We start from the raw sequence: 22,470 nt of genomic DNA, 5'->3' as shown, positions 1-22,470 counted from the left end.
GAAATTTTTGGTTTTATCAATAATGGCCACAAGTGAAAAAATCAACAGGTTTACTATTTGAGTTGGTATTGAATTTTTTACCTATCCTCGTTATTTACCTATACACATCTATGTATGTTGTGTAGATATGTTTTACTTTATCCCATCCAAAATTCGTTTTAACTTTGCAAAGTATACATAGTCGAACGCCTTTTTATAACAAACAGATTTACAGGAACCTCTAATTTGAGATTTTTTATATTAAAGGTTTTGTATATGTGAATTATACTGTGTAGAGATTATCAACTTATTTAGTAGACAAGGTTTAAATTTATAAAAGTCATATTCTTATTCAACGACACGATAGTAGTATATAATGATGACTTCATTTCCATTTTTACTTACCGATCGCGTGCTCCGTATGACACACGTCAGCAATAGTGCGTATCCACCCTAAAAACGGTCCCTAACAGACCATGACCTTTGACCCAGCCTTTGAAAGGCCTTGTGTGTCATTATCGCGCTCAGCTTCGAAATCACGCAACGCGATACACTCACTATCTTTGTTCAGGATCTTTTGTCGTGGTCGGGTAACGATTGGAAAGCTTTTTGTGCACGGGCTATTTTCCGAAGACACTTGAGTTTCCACATAATGAAATTTGTGTCTTTTTGCTGAGGTGAAAATTTTGCGTTTATGCTAAATCGTCAGATCCGGATTCGTCGTGATACGCTCAATATTATATTTTATTAAAAGCGGCACGAAATACCTAAAACGTATTTCGGTGTCAAATTATTCTAAAAATAAACATATACGTATGTACAAAGTAATGTTATGTTTGAATGAAATAAACAAAAAACTTCCTCTTATTTTTCTCGCAGTAAAAATAAAAATAAATTAAAATATTAATTGCATCATAAAAACTAGGAAAGAAACTAATTATACAATTAATTTGCAAATTAATTGTATGCAATTGTGAATTTATTCACAATTGCATACAACACAACATAAATATTTATTACAATTAAACTTTCAAGTATCTAGATTTATGTAGCGATGGCTTTAACTGCAAATATGCATCAACATCTTTTTGTGCAATGCTATTATTTTAATGTAAAATTCATTATTTCGTGATTTGCTTCAAGTGGTATGAATTTACATCTAAATGTCGATGTTAATTAAGAGTCCGAGAGTCTTCACTGTTCGTCGACTGAAGTTTTTCTTTGAGTCATTGTCGTTTTTCTTGTGCTTGGCCAATGATTTTTTCCTTTTATTACCGTTTTTGCGTCGCCTTTTTTCAAGTGATTCTTTGTGAGTGGTGATGTGATTAAGTGTCTTTTTTTCACAGGTGCTTTGAAAAAGCTTAACGAATGACAGATGAGGAAGATTGAAAACCAACCTCATTTGTGTTTGACTATACATATCTCTTTAAGTCAACCCCCTTCTTATTTGCCTTATCGTCCGATAATTGCAAAATTTTCTATTCAAAGCAATATCAAGTATTGCTTTTAAGCGTGTGTTACAAACTTATAGATGTTAAGTTTTTATGCAGAGAAAATTAATAATTGAAACGATTTTAAATGCTATTGTGAAATACTGTATGCTCTGCACAACTATATTTATTGTTGACACCAAAATATTGTCATTTGCAAGATCTTTATTTATTTATCTCTATAAGTTTCTGAATATTGATCTGAAAAACCTAAGTTCAAATTCCATAAAGGCCTTAGTGTTTTTAAATTTATTTAATAAAATATAATAAAAAAATAAAAATAAAACCAGCTTTTTATCTTAGTATCAAAAATATTCCTTGTAATAAATATATTTATATTTTTCAAAGTTGACACACATTTAAAAACATTTTGGGAAAACTTTTATTTTTTAACTTCAGATTCTGAAAAATTAATTAACTTTGAAAGTCGTACAACATACTTATTTTACGGTTCGTGATTATATATATTTAGTATATAAAAATCGAACTTTATACGTCAAATATAGCTTTCGTAGTTTGTTTTTGTTTATTTTTAAAAGGAGCTTATATTTTCTTATGCAATAAATCTTCCTTTTATTCCAAGAAAAATATGTCAAAGCCCTATAATGCCGACAGCTATAATATATATGTTTATGTATTTGCTAATATATAATATCTTCATGTTATGTGACATAAATATTCGCAATTGCATTATTAGCAATATATATTAAAATATTTTTTTTGAACATGAATATTTCTGTTAGATTAAGTTTTTAATATATAATTAGCAGTTAATTTAATATTAAAATTTATATATAAAGAGCCTTTACAATAACAATGGTTCTCAAATTGCCAAAAAAATATCATATATCAGTTATAAAATCAATAAAGAGTAAATCAACTAATGTATATATAAAAGTAATGACTGTACAAATAATATATCACACGTATCAGATATTTTATTACTTAACGATTAAAATGCCTAACCTAATCCAGTATTTTTCCTACACATAATATATTTCAAAACTCAACCATAATCGATTTTTGTATTTATATGCTACAATGAACATTTTTAATGTTTTACTGCTGACATTTCAGCATAAAATTAATCATGAGAAAAACTTAAATGTCAATTCGTGTTTTACGGCGCGACTTTGGTGCTTATTTGTGATTATATCGATATGACAATTTTTTGTAAATGTAATGAAAATTCTAGGAAGATAACTTTAAATGTATTACTAAATATGCGTTTCATTGCAAATCTCTCAGCAACACCAATATTGAGAGTTACTTTATAATGTGATAATCTACTTGAATCTAGATAATTTGGCACATTCAAAATTTGTCATAAAAGAATACTTCTAGAGTTAAAATATATGAACTATGTGGTTATTAAATCTATACTTTGTGATTCTAATATGTATAGTAATTTCCAACTTTCAGTTAGACAGAGAAAATGTCAAAATTTGTCAGTTTAAGTATGGATTTTAGTTATTTTAACAAGAAATTTGATTGGATCACGAAACCTGTTAAAATAACAAGATAATTCATTGCACGTGCCAGACATATTTATATATGAATGAAAATAAGGTTTAAGGCTAGGGGCTGAAAACTAATATATTAAATTACATATTATTAAAATTATTTTATTTACAAAGTCATGTCAATAAGCACCCTTTATAATTTAATTAAAATTTATTTTAAACGCTTACAACACCCAATTATAATTATTGCAAAGTGTCGTTTGACAAACAGGTTTATTATTTTATACCTTGATACTTAATTAGTTCAATTTTGACGTTACAAACTCACCTGCGGTGGCAACTGCTGCTGCTTTGTGAATCAAACAACGACGAAAATGTTAACTTTGACCATGTCACCGTATTCTATTTGACGTAAAAATATGAAATGGGTTACTGTTGGTGACGTTTGAATATGCTAATGAATAGCTTCATTTCAGTCCTTTCGTGAAGGTTTCTGGTTATCAGTGCCAAAGAGCATAGTATCAGTTATCAAGTTATGGATAAAGATCACTGTATAATATAATAGATATATAGCACTTAAATTATATATTATTTAACTTTTATTACAAAAATTAAAAAAAGAGAGTTGTTAGATCATACTATCAGAGATTTAGCTAGATTTATACACATATATAAATATATGCAAAAATACGCCGATTTCAATATGATCATTGGCTTTTTTCTTGACTTGACTCAAGATGAGGCGATAGTTTGGGACTTTGTGGTGCATATATTTATCGCATGTTATGGGATGACGGTTAAATAGGGGTATAACATTTTTTTTTAAAGTTTTACTGATCGTCTTTTTTTTCTCATGGGTGAAAACAAAGAAGGCATGCCCTGATGTACCTTGTGTATGTTTTGGCTCTAGTCTCTTCGACAGATCAGTTTAAAATCAGCTGGCTCATGGAGTTTATTGCTTAATCAAAGGTTATAGTAAATCAAATTAGTCCTGCCAACTAATTGATATTATCCAATAGTATTTTTGATCACAAGTAAATAAACCTTTCAAGGTTTTTTGACAACATCATTTTTAAATACTGCGTAATTTCTTTCTCTTTTGGATATAATACTTAATTACACAATTAACTAGTGTTTTATTAATCACTAATTTTTTTACTAATAAACTTATTATATACTATTAAGATCTCTTCTGATAAACTTGTTATTAAAAACTGTTTTTTACACCATTATAAAATTATTCATATGCTTAATTTATTTATAGACTTTTTAGACTCATTGATGTACATATATAAAAAAATAAATTCTTATTATAAGATAAATTAATTATACAGTATTGTTTTATACTGTGTTATTTTACACTAAATTATTACTCTTGATTTTTAAAATACTTTTATCGTATTTTGCCTTTCGTTAGGTATTACATAAAGAGACTGACTCGTGCCTTGTGAGTGGTAAATAAACTGCTACCGTTGTCGTTATAATACCCTTAATTTCTTAAACGAATTCGATGTTATTAGTGTTTTGAAATATATAATAGTTTTATACGACAATTTATAAATTTAACAGTTTTAGTTATGGTCTGGCAAGCGTCACGGGAATTTTATGAAAGTGGTTGGGTGGTTTTAAACTTTCCACGGTCGGTTGGCAAGAATTGTTGTTTGCACTCTAAAAAAATGACCGATTTTTCGGAATTTAATACCGGCTTCTTTTTGGATACCCGAAACAGTGCCAAAACACGCCTTAGCTGCAAATTGCTTTCCTTATATAATAAGAACGTATTAAACATTTTAATGCTTTTACAAAACCATGTGCAACTGTTTCTTATATATACAAAAAATAATAGCCTAAATGGTTTATAAACGCGACATTGCTATTTTTTCAATAGCGTATAATAAAATAAAACCGGATAGAAATTGTATTATGACGCTAAATGTGCTTTCATATTTTTATTTCTGTGTCGTTAATTAAATTTCTCACAAACGAACACGCCTTATGGTCCATTAGCCGCAACATTAATTTTTTTAAATTACAACAAGAAAATTTATTATTTTCAACGAATGTAGGGTTTATGGCATTGCAGTAATCGTTGGTAAAAAATAACAATAGATTGCGTCTATTAAAAGTAATGTTACAATGCATTCAATCACAAATTTTTTGTAGATTTTCGGACGCTCGATATTTTGAGTCCTGTCATCGGACAAAAATGTATGAGCTTTCTATATGTACGGTAAACAGTGAATATAAGTGAATATATAAGCGCACCAAGAAATGGATATGCTTTCATAAGATAAAATAAACAAGAGTCGATTATGTCTCATGTTTGCGTCGTAAAACCGACGCATATTTAATTAGTTGCTTCATAATTTTAACAAATGTTTTTGTTACCTAATCTGAGAAATTCTGTGGCACATACTAATTTAAAATCAATGGAGAGTAATTAAGCACTAATATTTTTGGGAAAATATTTTAAGAAAACCTTTTCTTTAACTTCAAAGAGCAAGTTTAAAACTTTAAAAAACTGTACATTTATAAAAAAAATATTTATTTGTATAATAAAAATATTTTTGTAAATATCTGACGAATCGAGAAAAACGATATATTTTAATGCTTCTTATATTGTGTATCCCAAATTAAACCAAATCAGTTTTAAAAAACATATAAATAGGACTATAAATATTTTTATTTAAAATAAATATAAAATAAATATTTTTATTTTTATTTCATAAGTAACGGATGGGTGGTGAATTTTGATTCTTTAACTAAAGTTTTAATTCAAGAGAAAAAAATGACACGATTTACAAATTTATTATCCCCGAAAATATATTTTGCTATTTTCTATACACCTGTACATACTTGAAAAGTGAAAGCTTTGTTGTTTTTTTAAATAATAAATAATAATTACCATATAAGCTCTCAACTTTCACTTGGTAACGATTATTCATTAAAATTTCGAGTACCTTAGTATAAATTCCTTGAAGCGTTTCTTTTCATTATATTTACATATGTAATACTTATATCGCAAAATATAAAAAATAATAATTCATGTAGTGGGTTCGAGCCAAAGCAGCACTCGAATTTATATTTATAAAAATGTGCTATTGTTAAAAACCAGCTTCAGCTGTAAAATGACATATTTTAATATAAATTATAATACACATAATAATTTGTTAATAATAAAATGGATATTATCGATTCTCATACTTCTATATTCACCTTCAGGATTAAATCTTTAATTTTATTTTTTACAAGTAATTTCATTCTAAACACTAATTTCGATTTCCATTATACGATGGTGCATATGGGATTTTAAGCCATGTCTATCAAGTATTATTAAAAAAAATTCAGTACTAGTTTATCGTGTTTTATAATATTCATTCATATTTATTCATTAGTAGTTTTTCATAGAAAAAAAACATAGTCGCAAAAAATTATTTTCTAAAAAAGAACTTTAGCATAAGTTTTTTATTTCCTTGAGAATCTATTGATTTAACCTTATTTTTTCTCATAATTAAGATTTTGTGGTCTATAAAAAAATCATATACTTTTATGCTTTTATAGTGCTTAAGTAATATATAACTATTATACATACAGAACTGATAAAAAAGGCAAAAAAATGGCGATTTTTATTTTTTTATTTCAGCAATAAACAAAGCCCTCCCCCGACTATAGCTCGCGTGAGTCAACATCGCCGCAAATAAATATATGCACAATCCGCTCGTATAACCTTCAGGCTTTTCATGGCGTAAGTATTATACACATCCGTTGTTTTGTCGCGTCGTCGATATTCGAGAACAATCTCGAATCTGGGTTGTTCCGGCGCCGAGACGTCGGGCGTCTCGACGCCACCTTGCCAAAAGACTAGCCCAACAACAGGCGTCCTCGTTCCTGAAACGATGACGCACGTTGTACTGTGTACACGTTCACCATCAGATAGAATCTTATTTTGGCCTCAACGGCCTTGGAAACAAACCAATCTGACAATCTGTCTTAAACCAACCAATCTGACTAATAGACACCATAAATGTTTCGGACGATATTGCTTAGATTATGAAAGCATGTACGATACGTGAGCGTTTTATGTCATACCCGCAAACACATGACATTTGTTCATGCATAGGTATGAGGGTTGGTTGTTCCCTTTCGAAAAACACTTTTGTATCGGGAGCCATCTGCCGCTAAAGCTTTTTGTCGCGTTTTTTTGATAAAGCTAAAAATATTCAAGTCAAAAAATATTTAAAGCTTGCATACAGATTAAAAACGGCATAAAATTTACATCTGACAGTGAGATCTCGTATATTATTACTGTGGTTAAAAAAAACTGTATTTACATATATATGATAAAAAAAATCTTTTCAAACGATTTTTTTTTGTTCTAAGAATTTAGATATTTTATCATTTTTTCCATGAAGAAAATAAAATAATTCTATATACTTATAAATTTTATCTTACACACTTAATCATCAAATTATTTTAATAGAAAAAGTAATCATTTAATTGAAAAATATATAAAAAAAATACTTTAGAATTGATAGTTATTACTTTTATATATATTGTTTGTTGCTTTTATTGCTTATTTTAATGCCAATAGGTAATCTTAAAAACATATCATGCTATATTTCTATGTTTATAATTTTAAATTAGCTACAATATAATAAAACATAATTATTGAAACCCATACACCATGTATCCAAGCCTTCCTAATCTCCCTAATGCTTCTATGCACTGCTGAATCGGACTGGTTTACTTTTTTGGCCAGGTGATGGATAGTTTGAGTAGAATTTGCTTTCATTCCTGCAGCCAGAACATCATCGTCTTTCTTTTTTGGTCTCCTACATACAGAACTATTTTTAATATCGTTATATTTAATAATATTTTTCAAACCATCTTAGAAATTTTCAAATACATAATGAATCACCTACCACTTTAAAAATGTTTTGAATGGCAGTAGTAGTAGTAGTAGCAATATTTTTTTAAAAAAGTACATAACATGCAATTTTGAAAAAATTGTACACTTGGTACATATTCTGCCTAAGTACAAGTCCAGTTGTACATCAACATATGTAGATATAACGAAGGATATGCTCAGGTATCAACGGTCAAAGTAAGAGTGATTGATTCTGCATTACCCAATATATTATTTTAATAGCTTTATTTAAAAATAGCCATTCACAAAAAATAGTTTTTTTTTCGTTACTTTATACTAAAGAACCATTTATTGCTCTGAATAAGTGTTTGTATATGAGGATTTTATTTTATGCGGTAAGCGCGCCGTTTTAATAAATATCGGTCTAAGAGCCACAATGATTGCAAGTCATTCTCAGTCCTAAAATTTGTTTGTTAAATTAAAGCTTGGAGTCTATGTATACTTTTAAGTACTCTACGTTATGCTTACTTTTTAAAAGCATAGCATTTAGTTGTATTGATTTTAACGTAATTTAAACATCTAATCTTTTTTATCACCCAACGTGCGCTGAGTTTGTAACAGTTTAATTTTTCAGTGACAAATTAAAATATATTTTGACATTATTCATTAATTTTATCGATCGTTAAACGTCTATCAAAACCAATTTATTAGTGAAAACAGTTGGCCTTTCACTCATTTTTTAATCATTAACGTCACTTGCTTTTGCTTTAAATTCTTAACAAAATTGCCTTGCAGTTAGTAAAATTACAAATTAATAATATAATTTTTAAACTTACACTGTATGTACAACGCAACTGTAAATAGTACCCTGCAAACGAGCAATATCGAAAAATCTATATAAGCAATAATTTTTATATAACGAAGAAAAACAACAATATTTTTTTTTGCATTAAGTGCTAAAACGAATATTTAAAATATATAATTTTATTATTATTCTATATAACATTGGTATCAATCATATAAACGTTAGATAAATGTTATTAATATATGATACTACAAAAACCAAATAAATGCATGCGTCATAAAATATGACACAAAAGTATAGTGTTAAATTTTTTTTAATGTCTTTCAACTTACTTTCTAGTAAAGGCGAAAATGTACACAAATAAAATATGCTATTAGCAAACCCTAGGTATCAAAATAATGTGTGTGTGTGTAAGCATAAAAATATACTTTTAGGAGATCTACATTTATGACAGAGTGTCACCATGTTTGATTGACATGACGAATATTGTTTCATATATAGAACATACGTCGCTCATACATTACGGATATATTTTTTGCTATTGACATTATATTTCCTTACTCAATTGAATTCGTTGATCATTAAAAAAAAAATTTATAATAAAATTTAAAAGTGATAAATAATTTTAATATTATTTATGGTCTTGCTTTTTGTATTTCATAATATTTCAGTCAGACATATTTATGGGGCAAGTACGTACTTTTCAGATAAAGTGCGCAATAAAACTTTTCGCAGCCTGTTTTTTGTATTAAATTAATATTTTTTCGAATTAAAATTATTATATATTGCTTAAATTTTAATTTTATAAAATATAGTATACAAATACAATAATATTTATAAGCTCTTGTAAGCTTGAAAAGTATAAACCATTTTGTAATAAAGGCTTATACTTAAATTTTTTAAATAGTTTTAAATATAAATATAATTATTAAATGATCTGTTTTCTATTATTGTATATTGCTATAATATTTATTTTTGTAATTTAATTAAATAATAAAAAATATTGCTCATGATTATTTAGATTAAATAGCAACTAACATTATAACCATAGACAATTAGTTTTGATTTTTATTTTGTGCATTTATATTCGCGAGTTTGATGTTTACACCAAACTAGACGCTGGAAGGAGAGGAAGGAAATAAGTATATCTGCCAAAGAGAAATCCATAAATATACGAATAAAAAAAATAACTGTCTTCTCTCGACCATTACTGTACACTTTATGTTCTCATAGCCTCGGTCGGTTATTTCATAACCAAAAACACAGAGACATCAAACATTTTATTTGAGCCGATGCCTACTATTAGGTCGTAAACATTTATGACGCAGTATAATGATTTTATGTAAGCTCATTTAGCTAAAACGATATAGTGTACGTCGACAACTATTGAAATTGTGCTGTTTAATTTGATTAAATTGACCGACATTTAAGTTATTGCAAAAAATAACTCTTTGTTTTTAATATATTAAATAATACCCCAGTGAACAAACACTGCATTAAATACAATTTTTCTTGATACTAATAGCTCTAGTTTGATATAATTTTTCTTGTTGTAGTCTTATTGTAGTCACTGTTTATAGAGATTAATGTGTTATTGTAGTCTTACGTAATATATACTTTTAGTATAATTATGGGAATGTATAGTATAACAGATTTGTGATACTATTATTTTATATAAACAACCTTTGTCAACAGTAACTTAAATATATACATAAATAAATTAGAAAGCCAAAAATATTTTTTATAATAATAAAATAAGAACTATGTCTATATGTATACGTTGTCAGAAGTTTGTCTTATACAATTATAATAATATTATCTATTTAAATTTAAATAAATAGACGACTAGTATTTTTATTACACAACTTTTGTGCCTTGCACACACTGACTGGCCTTATAACTATATTTTTGTTTTTTTAAACTGTTTTTCAAAACAAAGTTCACGTCTACAAATATTTATAATATTTTTACATATTTTAATGATGTTTAAAATATTTGAAGTTAGGCTATGTTAGGTTAACTCAAATTGATATATAAACACTTTTTCTTAGAAATAATAAAAATAATATTTTTAATTTTATTTTATTTTGTAAGCTCAGGTGTGGTTGTATTTAAATTTTTTTGATAAGTACATTTGTACCTGAATTTATAATCTTGAGTTTAAATGTTGTCACTTCAACCTGAGTTTAAATGACAATATTTTGTAATAAATTTATTAAAAATTGGTTTTATATGTTTAGGTATGTTAAAAAATTACTTGAATGATATATGAATAATTTAATATTAGCAATAAATTTCCTTTGAAAACCGCAATAAAAAATTTAATATTTTGCAATTTTAATTGGTAGCAAGAACTGTAGAAATTAAATAGTAAAAATTACTAAAATAAATAATTAAATTAAAATATTATTACTGTATGTAGACCATAATTTTAATTTTTTTTTTATATTTACTACTTTTTTAGTTTATCATTAATAGTATTCTATTTTTGTTAAATATTAATAGTAATATTGTCAGCTTAAAAAAAAAATTTAGTGAATATTTTTTTAATATATTTAAAATAACTTTATAACTCTCTAGTTGCTGAAATTCAATGTATTAGCTTTTGCTCCTTTAGCAGAAATTACAAGTTCTTATAATTAATATATTTTAATTTGCAGTAAGATGTTTTCATCACATAAAAACATATATTTCTTAAGTTCAATACAATATTATTTAAAAAATTATAAAAGCTTGGCAAATAAAGTGTTAATGAATTATTATAATTGTTAGCTAATAATTTAGGTCGCTAAATTTAATACAAAATATGTATATATGTATCTTTTATTTTGCTCTTCTATATTTTTAATTAAATGTAATTTATTTTTTCTGTTTTTATATTTTTTTTTCATAAAAAGCATAGAAGCAGCAGTTTTAAATTTTCTTTGTGGTGGAATATATAGCTAATGATATATTTATCCAAAATTATTTAGAATCTATTATTAAAAATAATAATAAAAGTTGAAAACGGTCTGCTATAAAAGTAAGCGAAGTGCAAAGATACACAACTTTGTTACATACAACATTTTTTTGCTATCTAATTTATTTATTTATTTTGAACTCTTATTCCTGAATTTTGGCACACTTAAAAATTTCTAATATTAAATATAATATTTCACATTAGCCGTTTGTTAATAAAACAACTAATATTTTTATCGTTAAAATAAGTTTTTATTTGGAATACATTTGGGATTTTTAATTTGTCGGTGCGGTTTTGTCCTGCGTGATTTGTCTGTTTGCCAATTGAAAAGAATGGATAAACTACCCTGGAGGACTCCTACTGAAATTTTTAGTAGGCTCTTAATCTAACTTTGAATCAAATATTTTCTAACATGCTTGTTAGCGCCTCATATATTAAAGACATAACATAAATGGCCATGATGTGTGCATTATGCCCTAACCTTTTATTCTTGTAACAGGATATTATGCGCATATATTTATCCGTGTTCGGACGAGATTTTAACATTCGATACCGCTTGGTGTGTGTTTGTAAATAGCTGAGAAAAGGCTTGATTGATGAGATATCGGCCGAAAAAATAAGGTCGCTGAAAGCCTCCACTGGGAGGTCATACCACGCACAAAAGGGATGCGATGGGAAAATCTCAACACGTGCGGTTTACCATCAATTTGGGGGTTGAATATGGGCGTGTTAGCATGTTCGGAATCTCTGAGCAATATACTGGCGGAAGGAAATTTGTTCTCAGACACATCTTTATCGGGCTATACGCATTTTTTACTGTTATGGGAACCTTAACGGCGGATATACGTATAGAAGACGCCACCTATAAAATCAAACGTATTATAATATTAAATATTGTGAGCATACCTAATCTGATTTTAAAATTACTTTTAATTAAATGATATTTTAGATATTAATAATTCAAAGGACTTTATAATTTATTAATATGACAAATTTAAAGTATTTTATGAATGTGTATGACGTTCACCTGTTGAACATATATGTATGACATTCGTCGTTTTTGATTTATTAAAATATTAAAAAATGAGTTATAAGTGAATTTACTTAGTATAAAAAGGTATTTGATATCATAGAAACGTGTTTTATTTTATTCTCACTGTGTTTGTAAACCATATTGAATGTTTATTTATCACTTGACTGAAGTTACATCTAAAATTGAATCTAGTCAGAAAAATAAAGTTTTTAGATTTATATGAAATATATATACTAAGCTTATTATTAAAAAAAAGTTGTATTAAAACACGTAAAATAGTTTATTGTTTTTTTAATAATTTTAAATATTAAAACGACTATAAAATATGCAATATGCTAGCACTACACGACTGATGTAATTAATTTATACTAGCTGTCGGTACCTCACTATCGTGAGGTACCGATAGCTAGCGAGTGTGCGAATACCGGACCCTCAACTTTTTGGGTTTTAAATATAATTTTTGCTTCGTTCTGATTTTTTAAAATATTTTTTAAAATTTAATGGTTCAAATTGGACATTACTATTTAGAATTTTCAATGATAGACAAAATAGTTCAATCTATAAAAAACTACTTAAAATTTTCAATTCATTTGAAAATAGGTTTACAACTTGACTAAATATTTCCAGAAGAAAACATTTTATATTATTTATTAGATTTACAACGTTAGATTTTATCATTATATTGAAACTTAGATATTTAATGATAAATCTAAATATTGTATATCATTTATGAATAGGTTTAAAACTTTTATTATATAAAAATAAATTTTAAATTGTACTATGAAATTTCAATACAGCGAAACTCACGGAACCAATGAATAAATTTTGGTGTACTGAAAATTCGTTATATTGAATGTAAGGAAGATGATATATTTTTATTTTATTTTTAATTACTATATTACTACAGCATCAAGATAACCTCTTATAAGGTTGACAGATCGTTTTTTTTCCTTGTTTAAGGAAAATGTATGAAACACAATAAAATTTGTGAAAAAAATGTTTTATAAAAAAGTTTGAGGGTCAACGAAACACCTGTAATGTCGCTTTTGAACACATCTGGCACACCCCAAGTCAATGATGAACTGAATTCTTAGAAATATTTTGTCAAGTTATAACGTCATTCTTAAATTCGGAGCAAAATATTTTGTTATACTGAGATTAGTCTTCATTACAATGAAAACATTTTGTATGAAAGTTTTTCGGGGACAAATTAAAGATTCGTTTAACTGGGAATTTCGTTATTTCGGTATTCGGTACAAAAAAATATCATTGTATTATTTTTTTAAATAGGTTTGTAACTTTACTAAATATTAATAAAACAAAAAATATCAAAATGTTTTCAACATAAAAAATAATATTAAAACGTAACATTTTGTATCATTTAAACGTAGGTTTACAGTTTAATAAATAATAATAATAAATAGCATCGGTTACACATCTGCTCAAAAATATTACTGATATGAAAAAATATTTTGTTACACGTTACTAACGCAACAACACAATCGATCATATATAGTTAGTGCAATGTGAGTGATTATAAGTCATTGATTGTGTTTTAGCGTATTTTAGGTGTTTGAGTGTCAGTTTTAACGCTGCATAACACAATTTTATCATAAATTTAAATTTTCGTAACAAAAAAGTTTTTTGGTGACACCATAAGTTACTTTATAATAAAAAAAAATATTTGTATGTTTTATGTGTAAATATAAAAGTCAGTTTTTAATTACATTTACTAATTAGAAAGAAACAATAAACTAAAAATATCAAGCATCTAATCTGTTACTTTAGACCAAAAGTGCGCTTTAAAAATATTAATAATTTTGAAACCTTTGTCTTTTTTGATCAAAAAATATTTTGATTTACATCTTTTTTAAAGTAAATGTTTTTCTGCGCAGCATTATATATTTTAATAATTAATGAGTGTAAAAAGTTTTCACTATATTTAAAATTAATAATAAACTAAAGATATTTAAAATCTATAATAAATTATTATTATTTAAAATCCATAATAAAATAAAAAAGATTTTTAATGTTTAAAAAAATATTTTGAATAAATCTTGAAATTTTATTCTGAAACTTTTAATTTAAAAAATATTTAAATTAGTGTTATACATTTTTGTGTAGTTTACTTTTAAAGGCGTCAGTAAGAGGGATTTTTGCAATACTTTGCGCTTAGTAGTTGGTTGGTAATGAATAGTACTTATTTTTAAACTTTGCCCCTTTTTGTTGAAAATATTTTTTAAAACAAAGTCTTAAAAATTCTCTAAAAACTAAAACTTTAAATTGCCAACGTTCGCCAAAATTTTGGTACAATTTTTTTTCTGTATAGAGAAGCTAATACATATCCACATTATTTTTATTATATTTTAAATCTATAAACTAAAAAAATATTTTAAAAAACATTTTTTTTAGTATTTGATGATTTTTATACATATTTTAATAAATGTTTTACAATTTAAATCGTTAAAATCAATTTCGCTCGTTAAAATCAATTTAGTTCGTTCTCAAGCGCGGGACTTCCCAAATTTGCTTTGACAGTTCTGTCACATCTGGCAAGCGCTCGCTGTGCCGGCTCCGTAATATGTTATAATCGCGGCACTTTTGTTAAAAAGTGACAATTGAAGATGATTCAAGTGATGGAGCATTTGAAATTATAGACAAAACTATAAATTGTGGGTGTGCCAGTAAGTGTTTAGTTATAAATGAATAATATAACACGGTTATTCTAACAAAATTACTATTGACTTTCCAGGATCTAATATTAAAAGACAAACAGCGGTAATTTGGCAATTAAAGGTATACATACCGAAGTTAATTAAACGTATTACAATGCTAGTAATAATACAAAATATATGACATATTGTGACAATTTTGTAGAAAATGAAGAGATGCCAATCTACGTGTTTAATCCTCTACAGTACATCCATCAATTTTGTTCTTCGGTTGTCGTTTAAATTTAATTTATGGATTACATTGGTAGTAATAGTGTGTTCAATGTTTACTCTTGATAAGAGTCTTATTGTTTTTTAATTATTTTTCAGAAGCAATGATGGAACAATTTGATGACCTATATGGCTACAACGTAGAATTGGTATATATAAATAAAGAGTTAATCTTCTCATGTTGAAGTCACCGTCAGCAAGTATTATCTTTTTATAAAGAACATACTACATAAGTTTGATGTAACTGAATATCTTAAATTTGGCTATTCAGAAAGAGGAATGATGGCACAGAACAAAAATTGTACATATTTTGCCACATCGGAATTAAAAATAACCCACTCTTAGATATTTTGGCTATCGATTATTCCAGGTATGCAATCACATATTTATAATCATTGTAAAATGTCGTTTATTAGATAACATCCAAGAAACTACACATTTATAAGCTGTCCGACAGCGCCGATTTGATCGACATTAACTTTCAATCCTCACATACTAAGGATATATTACACGTTCATGTTTAAAACATAACTGGTTAATTTAAAATTCTTAAAATCTAACGTATATGTGTATAAAATCGGAAAGCAATGATAATGTTTATGTAATATTATTAAAATTCACTTTTCTGCCTCGGAGCCCGGCGACGGGATTTCAAAATTTGAAGATTTCATTACAAACATTGTTTTATGATTGTTTATCTAATTTAATCAATGTATTCTTCTTATCCTCAATACATTATGTATATATTTAATTTTCATAGTTATAACACACCTAGTTAATTTGCAATCCGATTATTTATAAAAGCAAAAACTCACTTTTAGGCCTCGGAGCCCGTCGCCGGGAATTCAAAATTTGAAAATTTCATTACGAAGATTATTTTATGATTGTTTATCTAGTTTAATCAATGTATTCTTCTAATCCTCAACACATTATGTATATATTTAATTTTTATACAGTCAAATGACGAATTAATGAAAATTATTGTCGCGTAGCAAAATTTTGTTATTAAATAATAATTATTTAAAAGCGTTGTCACGGTACTATCTATTTGAATTTGAATGCTTATTTTTCATTGGTCGACGCTATTTGAATATTTGAATGCTTATTTTTGATTGGTCGAAACAACAGAACGCATTACCGGCGGCTCGAAAATCAATCGGAACAAATTCAATTTTAATTTTTATTATTATAATTAAATTTATTTCCTTTGTTTACGTGTATTGTTACACACTGTTAATACAAAGTGATACGATTTACAGAGTAGATAATTGAACGGAGAATGTTTCGTTTAAAGTTATGCGCGTCCGGATACGGAAGCGACGGCGGAAGCGACGGCTTAGAACAATTATATATAAGATTCTGCTTATAAAATATTGCAATATTTTGTTGCAATTTCCATAACAAAAAACTGACAATCCTTTGTACTCTATGATGAATATTTAATCTATAAACAAATTTTAATCTATCATGAAATATAATATCTTATTAAATTGTTTCGTTATGAGTTCTCAAAGAGAATTTCATCGTCGCTTTTGCGTCGTAAATTTACATTCAAAGCTGCCGTTTTAAAATTAGCGTCACAATTTCACAATGAAGGGGAATATTGATCAAAAACAAACCGCAAACCTAATAATGGTTATTGGCCTTTACTTTTTGATAATGTTGATTTATCTATGTTTTTGTTTATTAAATGAATATTTTATTAATTAAACCTTCAAATATTTTCTTTTATTTTACAAGGTAAAGGCTAAGTTAACTTGAAAATAAGTAACACAGTTAAAAATTGAATATTTAAAAAGCACCGTACTGCCGCGTGCTTAAATTAGCGAAACAGTTGCAGCTTCCATAAATTAACATCCGCATATGTTACCATCGGGATATTTAAGGTTTCGGAATCTGTCCGGACATACGGACGTACAAACGACCAATTTGCATTAACCGGAACTGGAGTTTTCCGCTCCGGATACGCTTTTTTCCTGGCTAACCTATTGCAGAGCTCCCCGATGGGCGATTTTCAATTGTGAAAATTCTTATTTTATTATTTTGGGCTTAAATATAAATAAAAAAATATTAAGAAGTAATAGTAAAGCTTTTATTATTTTAGTTTTTAAAGTTAAAGTGGTTGTTTCATATAGAGTGACAATTATTTTAGTGAGATTTAACTACAATTTTATTAATCGTAATATTCTTCATGTACTAAAATTGCTTTTGCTAATAATTCGTTCATGAAAGTCATAATTTTTAGAGGTAGTAAGTAATAATATAATAATATATCCACAACCCAAAATATATAATAAATTATTTATTTAAATAAATTACCACAGAAATAAATATTCAATACTCGATATAAAATTTCGGGTTGGTCTCTTGAGGCAAGAGATGAAAACATTACGATCCTGTTTTAGGCATGAAGGTGAATGGCTGATTTTGATGGCAAAGCAAACAAATTGTTTGCCTTTTGGGTAAAAAAACCAAAGGGTGTGTAATGTGTGTTTGGGTGAAAAAATGGTAAAAAGTACCTTTTAAAACACGCACGTAACGAAAAATTAACACGTATTGCGTATTTACGTTTTATACGTGGGCGCGTGGAATTGACCGGGTTAAAAATTACTTTTGATACATGAGGCGAAGGTTGGTATGTCTAATTTTGGATTTCGGCCAAAAGACAAAGACACAAAGGTCGTCCAAGCTATCGATCGAAGATTGCGTCATTTTACGAGTGCCTTTTTACGCATTGCTCCAGAAACGCGAAATGCCGTTTGGCTTAAGCGCGCGAGCTTTTCGAGTTATGGGCGAAAAGAAATTCCTCTGTCGTTGTATAGCTTATTTTTTAAATTGTGGATCCGGTTTTATCCTTTTTGCGCAATATATGGACAAAGTTTACTTGTTTTTTATGACTGAGTATGTACTAAACAGAACAGAGGCGAAAGGCATCGAGGGCCGATTTTAACGGCGCGCTCCGATCATCCAATTATCGATAATATGTTACGTTTTTTAGGAAGTTTTATACGCTTGCCTTGTACACATAAAATTAAAATTTTATGTATAAGATCTTCATTAGCTAAAGCAAATCATAATAATATAGTTAAGGGCATCTTTATGGCAGATAAAATTTTATCTAACTTATTATAATATTTTTTTTATTAAACTAAAAAAATAGGCCTTAAAATCGAAACCAATATTTTTTTAATTAAAGGCAAAAAAATATAATCACATGGTACTCTTAATTTATAATTTTTTAAATTATTTCATAGAACATCTATTTTATTAATGATTAAATAAAATTTGCACTACTTTGTTATTAATTTCAAGTATTTTTTCTTTATTTATTTTTTAATATATTAATTGTGATAAACATAAATTCATTTTTAATTAGTGGTGATATACTTTTAATTAATAATTAGTGATAATTTCCTTACGACAATCGCTATAAAATTATTGTGGTAATAATCTATTTTAAGAAGTTAAATAGCTAAATTTTATAGATTACCGTAAAAAGTAGTTGACTAAACATTATTATTGGTAGCTTAAAAATAAGACTCATATTATAAAAAATATTTAATTTAAAATGGTGATGTACTCTCTCTATAGAAAATAAGCAAAGCGTTAATGCGTTTTAAAAAATAATAATTCTGGTTACACACGCACGGATCTGTCCGAGACGGACGTCCGGTGGACAAATGTCTAAAAATTGAATAGCTTTATAAGTAAAAATATTGTTAACCGTTGTCAAATAATTTTGTTTAATTTTATTTCACATAATTAAACGTCGATATTTGCAAATTAAAACGGTTCTATGTAACTGGTAATTTTGCTATTTTTTTATTGAATATCAGAGCACATCTCAATTATAATAATTTGTTAATTGTTTATTAATTAATTGGTTTCCAAAATTATGTATAGTTAAACTATTATGTAAAAGTTCTTAATATTGCGTATTTATTTAACTAATAGTAGTTGAAATTTTAGAATTTCTAATGACTTCTTAGAAAAAAACAAAAATATGTAGTATAAAATCTATAATATAAAATTAATAATAAAAATTAAATTAAATTGATGTATAATTGAACGCTATATATTTTATACAAATTATTAGCTATTCCAAGAAATATCTTAATAACACTCTGATCAGTCCATGTTTTCGAGAGTCAATAATGACCCATCTCTCCGCATTTTCAAAGGGTTGCCAATAAATTATAAGAGCCTCTTGATCATTAATTAACATAATGCGAGTATAATAATTTCATTTCAATATCAAATTACGATCTCCTTTTTTTAAACCACTAATGGTATTAATAGTCACACAAACCAAATGGTCAGCTTTAATCTGCGGATTACACATTCATACGGAATTGTGGTTTTAAAACGGCCTCTGCGGTTCTATTATGTACGTTATTTTTTTTAAATGCTCGCCGCTCCACAAATTCTAATTATTCTCGCACTGAAATTGCACTCAAAACCTTGCACGTGTGTGGATGTTTTTTTGCGGTTTTCGTTATACGTTTAAGGGTTGTGATGCTTATTTTATGACGTATTTGATTTGAGTTGTAAGCCGATTACGTCAATCACGGTTTGGGTCAGAGGTTCTAAATTATTTTCTATTCAGAATATATAATATACATAGATACCTAAAGAGTGATCTCTAAGCTTACGTACGTATATTTAGGTGTATATATATATATATACGTGGAGCATACAGATTGTGACAAAAAATTAGATTTTTCGCAAAAAAAATCAGTAGTTTATATTTTATATCATTAATGACTAAGTCAAATAGATTAATTTCAGATAAAGGCCTGTTTTTTATTAAATTATTATTAACAAAGTATAGTGCTGTAGGTTAATTATAAAGTTAAATTTGTAATATTATTATTCCTTTTTGTTATAAGGTAATTAGTTGGAATTTTACATATTCTTCGAGTATTTTATAACGCCAAATTTAAATATCAAACATATTTTGATATAATATGCCTATTTTATATATTACATAAAAGTTTAACTTGAAAGAACTTTTTTTTATATAATCAATAACTATTTATTTAATTAAATTATGAATATTTAGTAGTTATTATATCTTAGATGTAACTTCAAATTATTTATGAACTCATATAAAAAATTTCATAGGAAATTTACCACATATTTTAATGTCTTGTAAATTAAACTTTATATTTTTAAATATTGCCTGGAAGATAGTTGTTAAATGTCACAGATAAATATCATTATTATTATTAAATAAAATCAAAATATCTTGTGCAAATACGGTACAAAAAAGTCTCTATAAAGACCTAAATTCAGCTTATATTAAAAAATCACATGTAGAAGCAAACAAATTCTGGAAGGTATATACATTTGCATACCACCGCGATTGGTATATTGTCAAGTTGTTAGGTACATACATTTGCATACTCATCGCGATTGATATATTGTCAAGTTGTTAGGTTATATACATTTTAAATACATTCTTTATTGTAAGTTTGTTTTGATTTCTTAATATAATATCAAAAAATAAAAATGTAGTATCACAAGATATTTTTTTTATTTTCCCGTTTTAAACGTATTGCTGTTTCTTAAATTTGCTTCGACAAAATACTATATAAGCTTAACTTAAAAAATTTAATTAAATTTTTTTAATTTATATCTGAATCTCCCAAATCAAAATTTGAAACTTAACCAATACTAACCTAAACTACCTTAAACAATAATAAATTAGAAACAATTATTTTAAAGATATTTAGCGTATTTATTTATGTATTATTTTGCTAATAAATGTTCTTAATTTTAGGACTACTGATAGGTATATAATTATGATAATAATATATCATTACAATTTAGGTATTTTTCTAATATCACGGATGAATAATTTATTGTAAGCTGTAATAATAGTTTATAATTAATAGATTTCAATGATTTACAGAATTTGTTATGTTATACTACTTATTTAGTACTTGTTGACTGTGTTTATCACATTATAACGCCACGGTAAAACACCTGTTATGTTAGAACAGATGATTTAAAGTAATAAAAATAAATTTATAAAAATAATAAAGTATTTAAATTGAATATTATTAGATGATATTATATGTATATAATAACAACATATTTGCTTAGCAGTTCATTATTGTTGTTATTTAAAGTAAATAACGTATAAACAATAATTTTTATTTTTAATATGTAATAAAAAAACTTTCATTGAATTATACTAAATTTATATTCTCTATTGCTTATTATCGACTATTTTATTTAATGAATTTTAGATTATAGATTACAGTTGGGAAATAGTAACTTTTTTTTTGTTATCTTAGTAATTGATAAATCGAGTTGGCGACTGTTATTTATAAAAAAATAAAATTTACATTTTTGATAAATATTCTGAACAATCGTCTTTTTTGTGGTTTTTATAATGTAAAAATAAGAATAATGATGTATTCTATTTTTAGCATTATGTTGTTATATATTATTCATCGAAACACTAGCTAGGGTATACAAATATAATTGAAACAATGCACATAAATCAAAAACAGTCGTAAATGTTTCCATTTCAAAATATATTCAAGTAATCAGTACTAAAAGCAACGGTTATAATTTTAGGATAAGGCAATGTAAGCTGAATATACACCACTTCTGTTCAATTTGTAGATAACCTCCATTAACGCTTGTATACATTTCTCCGTGACATTCTGTACATACCCTTAATTCCATTTAAAGAATAGCTTTTGATGGGCACGTAAAACGCGACCCGGGGATCGGACAACCGCTGTCAAAACGGAATTAATACCGTCTAATAAAACGTTATTAAGCACGTGTTACCCATCCGTAACCAACCAGGGCCGGTATAAATATTAGGGCGGCTGAAACAGGCCAAAAGTGATCTTTCGTGTCAGACCAAAAAGGGCCATTTCGGACGAAAAGGCTCGTCACGGAATCAACCCTCG

At 26.8% G+C, this 22,470-nt stretch overlaps 1 protein-coding gene and 1 long non-coding RNA gene across 2 annotated transcripts in view; both read left to right on the top strand.

Moving 5' to 3' along the window:
* Positions 1-22,470, top strand: part of LOC148230794 (limbic system-associated membrane protein-like) — a 217,070-nt gene that overhangs the window by 58,282 nt on the left and 136,318 nt on the right. The window lies entirely within an intron of this gene.
* On the top strand, positions 15,173-16,134 carry LOC148230795 (uncharacterized). Its single transcript, XR_015811082.1, has 3 exons — positions 15,173-15,268; positions 15,349-15,392; positions 15,638-16,134. It is a non-coding gene; the product is annotated as an uncharacterized LOC148230795 (long non-coding RNA).

The sequence above is a fragment of the Plectrocnemia conspersa genome, unplaced genomic scaffold, assembly GCF_051122295.1.
Source record: "Plectrocnemia conspersa isolate PC_06_02 unplaced genomic scaffold, ASM5112229v1 ptg000010l, whole genome shotgun sequence".
Classification (NCBI taxonomy): Eukaryota; Metazoa; Arthropoda; class Insecta; order Trichoptera; family Polycentropodidae; genus Plectrocnemia; species Plectrocnemia conspersa.
The sequence above is the reverse complement of the archived record's forward strand: the minus strand, read 5'-3'. Positions and strand labels throughout refer to the sequence as shown.